Source organism: Coregonus clupeaformis, chromosome 10 (genome assembly GCF_020615455.1).
Source record: "Coregonus clupeaformis isolate EN_2021a chromosome 10, ASM2061545v1, whole genome shotgun sequence".
Taxonomy (NCBI): Eukaryota; Metazoa; Chordata; class Actinopteri; order Salmoniformes; family Salmonidae; genus Coregonus; species Coregonus clupeaformis.
The window spans coordinates 50,251,333-50,263,023 of NC_059201.1; positions in this window are offsets into that span (position 1 = coordinate 50,251,333).

Below are 11,691 nucleotides of genomic sequence, written 5' to 3' on the forward strand. Positions count from 1 at the left end.
GAGATGCCACTCTTAGACACATAGGAAGACATGCCACTGCCCAGTGATTCTCAGAACTCACCACTTTCTCGAGATGCCTGCTGTGGAGACTGACACAAACACACAAACACGGTGGCTGACCTAGCTGAGATCTTGACGAATACAAGATGTTCCACTGCCACTAGTGGCACAAACATTTGGTGAGAACACAAAAAACATATGTAACAGTGCCATGGTAGTAGTCATTGATCTAAGTTGTCCTTGACTAACTCTTTATTCCTTTTTATCAACAGAATGTACTACATCGTGGAGTTTCTGGGAGAGGAAAGTGTTGGATTAGTGGCAGAATGTTTGCTCTATCAGGAAAATTCGGAATTGTATATTCATATTTCTTAGTGCCATTAACCTTAGGTTGTTTATACGGCATTACATTAAATATACTATGTTAACTTATATCTACTTCACACGTCACAAATGCAGTTGAAATTACAATTGCTATCTTTGAATACATTTCAGCAAAAGTTTTGTTAGTGGCCACCAAAAAACCAGACTAGCATAGCCATGAAAATGGAGGTGCCTGATGAGGAAAGCTGGAGTGTGAGGAGAATCAAGATATTTGCCTGACCAGGTACTGTTGGACCCATTTTGTTTTGAATTTTGGCCTTGAATTCATTAACAGTGCTCCACAAACAGTCCTAGTCATGTAGAAGGCTTATGAAATTGCACATTTTCCACTTTTCAGATAGGTACTAGTTGTCCTTCCCTTAATGTTCTTCTATCTTTTTAGATGACTTTACGAAAGCTGTGAAGTGGTCTAAGGTTCCGGAAGTGAAGTCAGCAGTTGAAAGCGTGGATGAAACGTTACCTGACAAAAGGCCAGTGAAAAGACCGAGAGAATACAGAGACAGCAGCCGTGATGAAGGTATGAGACAAACTCACTGAATTTGATCTGGTCTCTGTAACCCTTAACCCTTGTTGACCACAGTATCCTGTATGCTATTTAGATGAGGGCTCTGAACTAAACACACAAGCAATGGCCACAATGGAACCCTCCTGCCAAAAGACACAACAAAAAGTAGAGGTATGATTGTAAACAGTTATCTTCAACATTTCAAAAGTATAAGAAAATAATATACACAAGCATGAAATGTTGATTAGTCAGTTCATGAAATGGACAAAGATATTTTGATGTAGATGTGCCCATTAAGAACTAGTGATTAATCACAGTATCTTGTTCATGTAAAAAGGTGGTTCTCCACAGTATGTTGATAATTCACACTACTACTAGGCCTATTTGAAACTCATCAAAATGTATCTTCAATAACATTTCTCCGAAACCTAATGAGAAATAGACAAACACCGAAGAACTGAAACTGGATTGCCCACTTGATTGCAGTGTATTGTACATGTATTTTCTTTGATAAGTGTTCGGGACGCCTTCCCACCGAAATTCCTCTAGTGAAGCCTAAGCTACCCACCACCCCCTCCTGCACCCTTCCTTTGAAGAAACACAACACCAAATGTAAGATAACATTGTTGCAGGAGCATTATAAATATCAGATGTCAACCATATCAACAAGGAATTATCAAGAGACCATTGACACAATGATTGTGTTGCAATTCTGCTCTTTTGACATCACTTACAACAATGGCAAGTTGTTACTAATACTTGCAATTTTGCACACAGCCATTGAAGAACCCTCAACATCTCGCTACCTGGCAGCAGACCACATCTTAGATACAGACTACTCCCAGACAGACATGTTGCATGGTATTACTATTTTGCTATACTGTGTCATTATTTTCAGTGTCTGGAAAGTGTCTCAGGAAATGTAGCCTATTGGCCTAGTGATTATTACGGTTGGAATTCTGCCATCATCTAGCTGTCACAGTGGATAATGACATGATTTCAAATCAAATCAAATTTTATTTGCCACATGCGCCGAATACAACAGGTGTAGACATTACCGTGAAACGTTTACTTACAGCCCTTAACCAACAATGCATTTATTTTTTTATAAAAAAGTAAAATAAAACAACAACAACAAAAAAGTGTTGAGAAAAAAAGAGCAGAAGTAAACTAAAATAACAGTAGCGAGGCTATATACAGGGGGGTACCGGTGCAGAGTCAATGTGCGGGGGCACCGGCTAGAGGTAGTTGAGGTAATACAGTGAGGGAAAAAAGTATTTGATCCCCTGCTGATTTTGTACGTTTGCCCACTGACAAAGAAATGATCAGTCTATAATTTTAATGGTAGGTTTATTTGAACAGTGAGAGACAGAATAACATCAAAGAAATCCAGAAAAACGCATGTCAAAAATGTTATAAATTGATTTGCATTTTAATGAGGGAAATAAGTATTGACCCCCTCTCAATCAGAAAGATTTCTGGCTCCCAGGTGTCTTTTATACAGGTAACGATCTGAGATTAGGAGCACACTCTTAAAGGGAGTGCTCCTAATCTCAGCTTGTTACCTGTATAAAAGACACCTGTCCACAGAAGCAATCAATCAATCAGATTCCAAACTCTCCACCATGGCCAAGACCAAAGAGCTCTCCAAGAATGTCAGGGACTAGATTGTAGACCTACACAAGGCTGGAATGGGCTACAAGACCATCGCAAAGCAGCTTGGTGAGAAGGTGACAACAGTTGGTGCGATTATTCGCAAATGGGAGAAACACAAAATAACTGTCAATCTCCCTCGGCCTGGGGCTCCATGCAAGATCTCACCTCGTGGAGTTGCAATGATCATGAGAACGGTGAGGAATCAGCCCAGAACTACACGGGAGGATCTTGTCAATGATCTCAAGGCAGCTGGGACCATAGTCACCAAGAAAACAATTGGTAACACACTACGCCGTGAAGGAAGGACTGAAATCCTGCAGCGCCCACAAGGTCCCCCTGCTCAAGAAAGCACATATACAGGCCCGTCTGAAGTTTGCCAATGAACATCTGAATGATTCAGAGGAGAACTGGGTGAAAGTGTTGTGGTCAGATGAGACCAAAATCGAGCTCTTTGGCATCAACTCAACTCGTCGTGTTTGGAGGAGGAGGAATGCTGCCTATGACCCCAAGAACACCATCCCCACCGTCAAACATGGAGGTGAAAACAGTATGCTTTGGGGGTGTTTTTCTGCTAAGGGGACAGGACAACTTCACCGCATCAAAGGGACGATGGACGGGGCCATGTACCGTCAAATCTTGGGTGTGAACCTCCTTCCCTCAGCCAGGGCATTGAAAATGGGTTGTGGATGGGTATTCCAGCATAACAATGACCCAAAACACACGGCCAAGGCAACAAAGGAGTGGCTCAAGAAGAAGCACATGAAGGTCCTGGAGTGGCCTAGCCAGTCTCCAGAGCTTAATTCCATAGAAAATCTGTGGAGGGAGCTGAAGGTTCGAGTTGCCAAACGTCAGCCTCGAAACCTTAATGACTTGGAGAAGATCTGCAAAGAGGAGTGGGACAAAATCCCTCCTGAGATGTGTGCAAACCTGGTGGCCAACTACAAGAAACGTCTGACCTCTGTGATTGCCAACAAGGGTTTTGCCACCAAGTACTAAGTCATGTTTTGTAGAGGGGTCAAATACTTATTTCCCTCATTAAAATGCAAATCAATTTATAACATTTTTTACATGCGTTTTTCTGGATTTCTTTGTTGTTATTCTGTCTCTCCCTGTTCAAATAAACCTACCATTAAAATTATAGACTGATCATGTCTTTGTCAGTGGGCAAACGTACAAAATCAGCAGGGGATCAAATACTTTTTTCCCCTCACTGTATGTACATGTGGGTAGAGTTAAAGTGACTATGCATAAATAATTAACAGAGTAGCAGCAGTGTAAAAATATGGGGTGGGGGTGGGGGGGCAGTGCAAGTAGTCCGGGTATCCATGATTAGCTGTTCAGGAGTCTTATGGCTTGGGGGTAGAAACTGTTGAGAAGCCTTTTGGACCTAGACATGGCGCTCCGGTACCGCTTGCCATGCGGTAGCAGAGAGAACAGTCTATGACTAGGGTGGCTGGAGTCTTTGACAATTTTGAGGGCCTTCCTCTGACACCACCTGGTATAGAGGTCCTGGATGGCAGGAAGCTTGGCCCCAGTGATGTACTGGGCCGTACGCACTACCCTCTGTAGTGCCTTGCGGTCGGAGGCCGAGCAGTTGCCATACCAGGAGGTGATGCAACCAGTCAGGATGCTCTCGATGGTGCAGCTGTAGAACTTTTTGAGGATCTGAGGACCCATGCCAAATCTTTTCAGTCTCCTGATTTCAAACTTTTAAAGCTGCAATATGTAACTTTCTGAGGGCGACGCAACCAAATTCACATAGAAATGTGTGTTAGAGATCTGTCATTCTCATTGAAAGCAAGTCTAAGAAGTGGTAGAGCTGTTCAATGTGCGCTATTTCTATACCTCCCTTTCTTACATTTCGTTGTTGTGTCTTTGGTTATGGAAAATATATCTGACAGCGGGTTAGATGATACAATGATTCTCTACACTATACTCGCTTGTTTTGTCACATAAACTGAAACTATTTTGTTTGTTTTTACTCATGAACTTCCTCTACCCTCAAACTCTCCGATCATTTTCATGATGACCATCTGGTTTGCTTCTAAATCCCATATCTTTCTAAATGTGCTCTTTCACAAAAGCTCTCAACCTATAACCTATATACTTATTATGGATACAGTATGCTTTACATTAGTTATTAGTTGTTGTTATTAGTCCCATCCTTCAACTCCATTCAACACCACCCATCTATCTCTTAACACCATACATATTGGATTTCTATTTGCCATATATTTTTCAACTGTACTGTGATGTTTTACAAAAGTTCTGAACCATTCTATTCTCATTGTTTCTACAGATTGTAAATTGAAAATATTTTGTTTTGCTAAAAGTATTATTATATTATTGATCGATTTGACTATGACTTTTCAGATCACCCAGTAGTGCTATCTGCAGGGTTAGCTCCAGGTAAATATTGCAATCCTTTAGCCATTCCTGGATCTGTGTCCAAAAGCAAGCTACAAATGGACAGTACCAAAACAAATGATCTAATGATTCTGTCTCTTCGCAGCAAAATCTGCAAAGCTGAGAAGGTTGTATCCCCCATATATACAGTGGGGAGAACAAGTATTTGATACACTGCCAATTTTGCAGGTTTTCCTACTTAAAAATTACAGACCTCTACATGCTTTGTATCATAGGTACACATCAACTGTGAGAGACGGAATCTAAAAAAAAAATCTAGAAAATCACATTGTATGATTTTTAAGTAATTAATTTGCATTTTATTGCATGACATAAGTATTTGATCACCTACCAACCAGTAAGAATTCCGGCTCTCACAGAGCTGTTAGTTTTTCTTTAAGAAGCCCTCCTGTTCTCCACTCATTACCTGTATTAACTGCACCTGTTTGAACTCGTTACCTGTATAAAATACACCTGTCCACACACTCAATCAAACAGACTCCAACCTCTCCACAATGGCCAAGACCAGAGAGCTGTGTAAGGACATCAGGGATACAATTGTAGACCTGCACAAGGCTGGGATGGGCTACCGGACAATAGGCAAGCAGCCTGGTGAGAAGGCAACAACTGTTGGCGCAATTATTAGAAAATGGAAGAAGTTCAAGATGACGGTCAATCACCCTCGGTCTGGGGCTCCATGCAAGATCTCACCACATGGGGCATCAATGATCATGAGGAAGGTGAAGGATCAGCCCAGAACTACACGGCAGGACCTGGTCAATGACCTGAAGAGAGCTGGGACCACAGTCTCAAAGAGAACCATTAGTAACCCACTACACCGTCATGGATTAAAATCCTGCAGTGCACGCAAGGTCCCCCTGCTCAAGCCAGCGCATGTCCAGGCCCGTCTGAAGTTTGCCAATGACCATCTGGATGATCCAGAGGAGGAATGGGAGAAGGTCATGTGGTCTGATGAGACAAAAATAGAGCTTTTTGGTCTAAACTCCACTCGCCGTGTTTGGAGGAAGAAGAAGGATGAGTACAACCCCAAGAACACCATCCCAACCGTGAAGCATGGAGGTGGAAACATCATTCTTTGGGGATGCTTTTCTACAAAGGGGACAGGACGACTGCTCCGTATTGAGGGGAGGATGGATGGGGCCATGTATCGCGAGATCTTGGCCAACAACCTCCTTCCCTCAGTAAGAGCATTGAAGATGTGTCGTGGCTGGGTCTTCCAGCATGACAACAACCCGAAACACACAGCTAGGGCAACTAAGGAGTGGCTCCGTAAGAAGCATCTCAAGGTCCTGGAGTGGCCTAGCCAGTCTCCAGACCTGAACCTAATAGAAAATCTTTGGAGGGAGCTGAAAGTCCGTATTGCCCAGCGACAGCCCCGAAACCTGAAGGATCTGGAGAAGATCTGTATGGAGGAGTGGGCCAAAATCCCTGCTGCAGTGTGTGCAAACCTGGTCAAGACCTACAGGAAACGTATGATCTCTGTAATTGCAAACAAAGGTTTCTGTACCAAATATTAAAGTCTGTTTTTCTGATGTATCAAATACTCACAGTGGGGAAAAAAAGTATTTAGTAAGCCACCAATTGTGCAAGTTCTCCCACTTAAAAAGATGAGAGAGGCCTGTAATTTTCATCATAGGTACACGTCAACTATGACAGACAAAATGAGGAAAAAAATTCCAGAAAATCACATTGTAGGATTTTTAATGAATTTATTTGCAAATTATGGTGGAAAATAAGTATTTGGTCAATAACAAAAGTTTCTCAATACTTTGTTGGCAATGACACAGGTCAAACGTTTTCTGTAAGGCTTCACAAGGTTTTCACACACTGTTGCTGGTATTTTGGCAATTTCCTCCATGCAGATCTCCTCTAGAGCAGTAATGTTTTGGGGCTGTCGCTGGGCAACACAGACTTTCAACTCCCTCCAAAGATTTTCTATTGGGTTCAGGTTTGGAGACTGGCTAGGCCACTCCAGGACCTTGAGATGCTTCTTACGGAGCCACTCCTTAGTCGCCCTAGCTGTGTGTTTCGGGTCGTTGTCATGCTGGAAGACCCAGCCACGACACATCTTCAATGCTCTTACTGAGGGAAGGAGGTTGTTGGCCAAGATCTCGCGATACATGGCCCCATCCATCCTCCCCTCAATACGGAGCAGTCGTCCTGTCCCCTTTGTAGAAAAGCATCCCCAAAGAATGATGTTTCCACCTCCATGCTTCACGGTTGGGATGGTGTTCTTGGGGTTGTACTCATCCTTCTTCTTCCTCCAAACACGGCGAGTGGAGTTTCGACAAAAAGCTAAATTTTTGTCTCATCAGACCACATCACCTTCTCCCATTCCTCCTCTGGATCATCCAGATGGTCATTGGCAAACTTCAGACGGGCCTGGACATGCACTGGCTTGAGCAGGGGGACCTTGCGTGCACTGCAGGATTTTAATCCATGACGGTGTAGTGTGTTACTAATGGTTTTCTTTGAGACTGTGGTCCCAGCTCCCTTCAGGTCATTGACCAGGTCCTGCCGTGTAGTTCTGGGCTGATCCCTCACCTTCCTCATGATCATTGATGCCCCACGAGGTGAGATCTTGCATGGAGCCCCAGACCGAGGGTGATTGACCGTCACCTTGAACTTCTTCCATTTTCTAATAATTGCGCCAACAGTTGTTGCCTTCTCACCAGGCTGATTGCCTATTGTCATGTAGCCCATCCCAGCCTTGTGCAGGTCTACAATTGTATCCCTGATGTCCTTACACAGCTCTCTGGTCTTGGCCATTGTGGAGAGGTTGGAGTCTGTTTGATTGAGTTTGTGGACATGTGTCTTTTATACAGGTAACAAGTTCAAACAGGTGCAGTTAATACAGGTAATGAGTGGAGAACAGGAGGGCTTCTTAAAGAAAAACTAACAGGTCTGTGAGAGCCGGAATTCTTACTGGTTGGTAGGTGATCAAATACTTATGTCATGCAATAAAATGCAAATTAATTACTTAAAAATCATACAATGTGATTTTCTGGATTTTTGTTTTAGATTCTGTCTCTCACAGTTGATGTGTACCTATGATACAAAGCATGTAGAGGTCTGTAATTTTTAAGTAGGAAAACCTGCAAAATTGGCAGTGTATCAAATACTTGTTCTCCCCACTGTAAATAGGCCCATTTAATTTTGTCTGGCTTGCCGTTCCAAATAAAATCGAATATTTTTTTCTCATACAGTTGAAGTCTGAAGTTTACATACACCTTAGCCAAATACATTTAAACTCAGTTTTTCACAATTCCTGACATTTAATCCTAGTAAAAATTCCCTGTTTTAGGTCAGTTAGGATCGCCACTTTATTTTAAGAATGTGAAATGTCAGAATAATAGTAGAGAATGATTTATTTCAGCTTTTATTTCTTTCATCACATTCCCAGTGGGTCAGAAGTTTACATACACTCAATTAGTATTTGGTAGCATTGCCTTTAAATTGTTTAACGTGGGTCAAATGTTTCGGGTAGCCTTCCACAAGCTTCCCACAATAAGTTGGGTGACTTTTGGCCCATTCCTCCTGACAGAGCTGGTGTAACTGAGTCAGGTTTGTAGGCCTCCTTGCTCGCACATGCTTTATCAATTCTGCCTATACATTTTCTATAGGATTGAGGTCAGGGCTTTGTGATGGCCACTCCAATACCTTGACTTTGTTGTCCTTAAGCCATTTTGCCACAACTTTGGAAGTATGCTTGGGGTCATTGTCCATTTGGAAGACCCATTTGCGACCAGGCTTTAACTTCCTGACTTGAGATGTTGCTTTAATACATCCACATAATTTTCCTTCCTCATTAAGGAAAGTGCACCAATCCTTCCTGCAACAAAGCACCCCCACAGCATGGTGCTGCCACCCCCGTGCTTCACGGTTGGGATGGTGTTCTTCGGCTTGCAAGCAACCCCCTTTTTCCTCCAAACATAACGATGGTCATTATGGCCAAACAGTTCTATTTTTGTTTCATCAGACCAGAGGACATTTCTCGAAAAAGTACGATCTTTGTCCCCATGTGCAGTTGCAAACCGTAGTCTGGCTTTTTTATGGTGGTTTTGGAGCAGCGGCTTCTTCCTTGCTGAGCGGCCTTTAAGGTTATGTCGATATATAGGTCTTGTTTTACTGTGGATATAGATACTTTTGTACCTGTTTCCTCCAGCATCTTCACAAGGTCCTTTGCTGTTGTTCTGGGATTGATTAGCACTTTTCGCACCAAAGTACGTTCATCTCTAGGAGACAGAACGCGTCTCCTTCCTGAGCGGTATGACGGCTGCGTGGTCCCATGGTGTTTATACTTGCATACTATTGTTTGTACAGATGAACATGGTACCTTCAGGTGTTTGGAAATTGCTCCCAAGGATGAACCAGACTTGTGGAGTTCTACCATTTTCTTCTGAGGTCTTGGCTGATTTCTTTTGATTTTCCCATGATGTCAAGCAAAGATGCACTGAGTTTGAAGGTAGGCCTTGAAATACATCCACAGGTACACCTCCAATTGACTCAAATGATGTCAATTAGCCTATCAGAAGCTTCTAAAGCCATGACATTATTTTCTGGAATTTTCCAAGCTGTTTAAAGGCACAGTCAACTTAGTGTATGTAAACTTCTGACCCACTGGAATTGTGATACAGTGAAATAATCTGTCTGTAAACAATTGTTGGAAAAATTACTTGTGTCATGCACAAAGTAGATGTCCTAACCGACTTGCCAAAACTATAGTTTGTTAACAATAAATTTGTGGAGTGGTTGAAAAAAAATAGTTTTAATGACTCCAACATAAGTGTATGTAAACTTCCGACTTCAATTGTATAATTTAAAAAACTGTTCGCTAGGCGTAGGTAAGACCATAAGCAAATAGGTAAACTGGAATAATACTAAAGAGTTAATCAGGGTGATTTTTCCACAAATAGACAGGTATTTACCTTTCCATGGTAGCAAGATCTTATCTATTTCTGCTAACTTTCTATTAAAATGTATTGGAGTGAGATCATTTATTTGATTTGGGATATGTATTCCGATTATATCACCATCAGACCATTTTATTGGTAAACTACATGGTAATGTTAAAATTGTATTTTTTAGTGATCCAATACGTAATATAGTACATTTATCATATAATTTGGTTGTAATCCAGAGAGGTTAGAAAATGTATCTAGATCCTCTATGACGTTTTGGAGGGATTCAAGTTGTGGATTTAAAAGAAAACATGAACCATCACGTACAATGACATAAATATCTTAATAAATAGATATGTCGATAACGGACAACCTTGTTTCACTCCTCTTGACAAAAAATATACATTATTTACTATTTTACACCTAGGGTTACTATTCATGATTTTAACCCATTTTATAAGAGATTTTCCAAAATTGAAATGCTCCAGGCATTTATATATAAACCCCAGTCGTACTTTATCAAATGCCTTTTCAAAGTCTGCTATGAATAGCAGGCCTGGTTTCCCAGATTTTGCATAGTGTTCTTTTGTTTCCAGTCCTTGCCTTATATTATCTCCAATGTATCGTCCATGTAAAAAACCTGTCTGATTAGAATTAATAATGTCCCGCAATACCTTTTTAATTCTATGCGCTATACATTTTGCTATAATTTTTGCATCACAACACTGAAGTGTAAGGGGCCTCCAATTTTTTTAATGGACTGGATCTTTATATTTTCCAGTTGTATCCTGTTTCAGTAATAATGAAATCAGACATTCTTCTTTTGTGTCTTATAATCTACCATTTACATAGGAGTGGTTAAAACATGCTAATAACGGTCCTCTGAGTATATCAAAAAAGTTTTGGTATACCTCGACTGGTATGCCATCCAACCCTGGAGTTTTCCCGGACTTAAAGTCTTTAATTGCATCCAGAAGTTTCTCTTCTGTAATTTCACCTTCACATTAGTCTTTCTGTATGGCTGTTAATTTTACATGATCAATAGAAAAAAATCTCTACAAATAGCTTCAGTTAGAGGAGATGGAGGCGACTGAAACGAAAACATATGCTTAAAGTACTTTGTTTCCTCCTTCAAAATATAATTTGGTGAATCATGGGTGACTCCGTCATTTGTAACCAGTTTCAGTACATTCTTTTTGGTGGCATTCCTATGTTGAAGATTAAAAAATAATATGGTGAATTTTTCCCCATATTCCATCCAATTTGCTTTATTTTTATAATATATTACACTTGATCTTTCTTTAATAAGTTTCTCCATTTCTTTTTGTTTTTCCTCTAATTTATTCTGAGCCTCAATGTTACAGTTTTTATTGCTATCTATCTGTTCTGTTAGACCTTCTTTTTTCCTTTGTTAGTATGGACTCTTTTGACCTAAATTGCTTTTGTTTTCGAGATGAGTACTGAATTGCATGGCCTCAAGGCACATTTAAAAGTGTCCCATACAATAAGGGGATTTGCTGTACCTATGTTATGTAGGAAAAAATCAGTTATAAATTCTTCTGTTCTAGTTAACTTGTTTTTATCATCCAATAGGCTTTGATAAAATGTCCAATATCCTCGCCAACGTGGAAATTCAGTAAGAGTAATGTATATGCCAATTATATGATGGTCCGACCGCATTCTGTCCCCTATCAACAAGAATGACATAAGAAAGAAGTCAAGACGACTAGCTTGATTGAGTGTCCGCCATGTATATCTCACTAGATCAGGATATTTAAGCCTCCATATATCTACTAGTTCTAATGTATCCATGACATT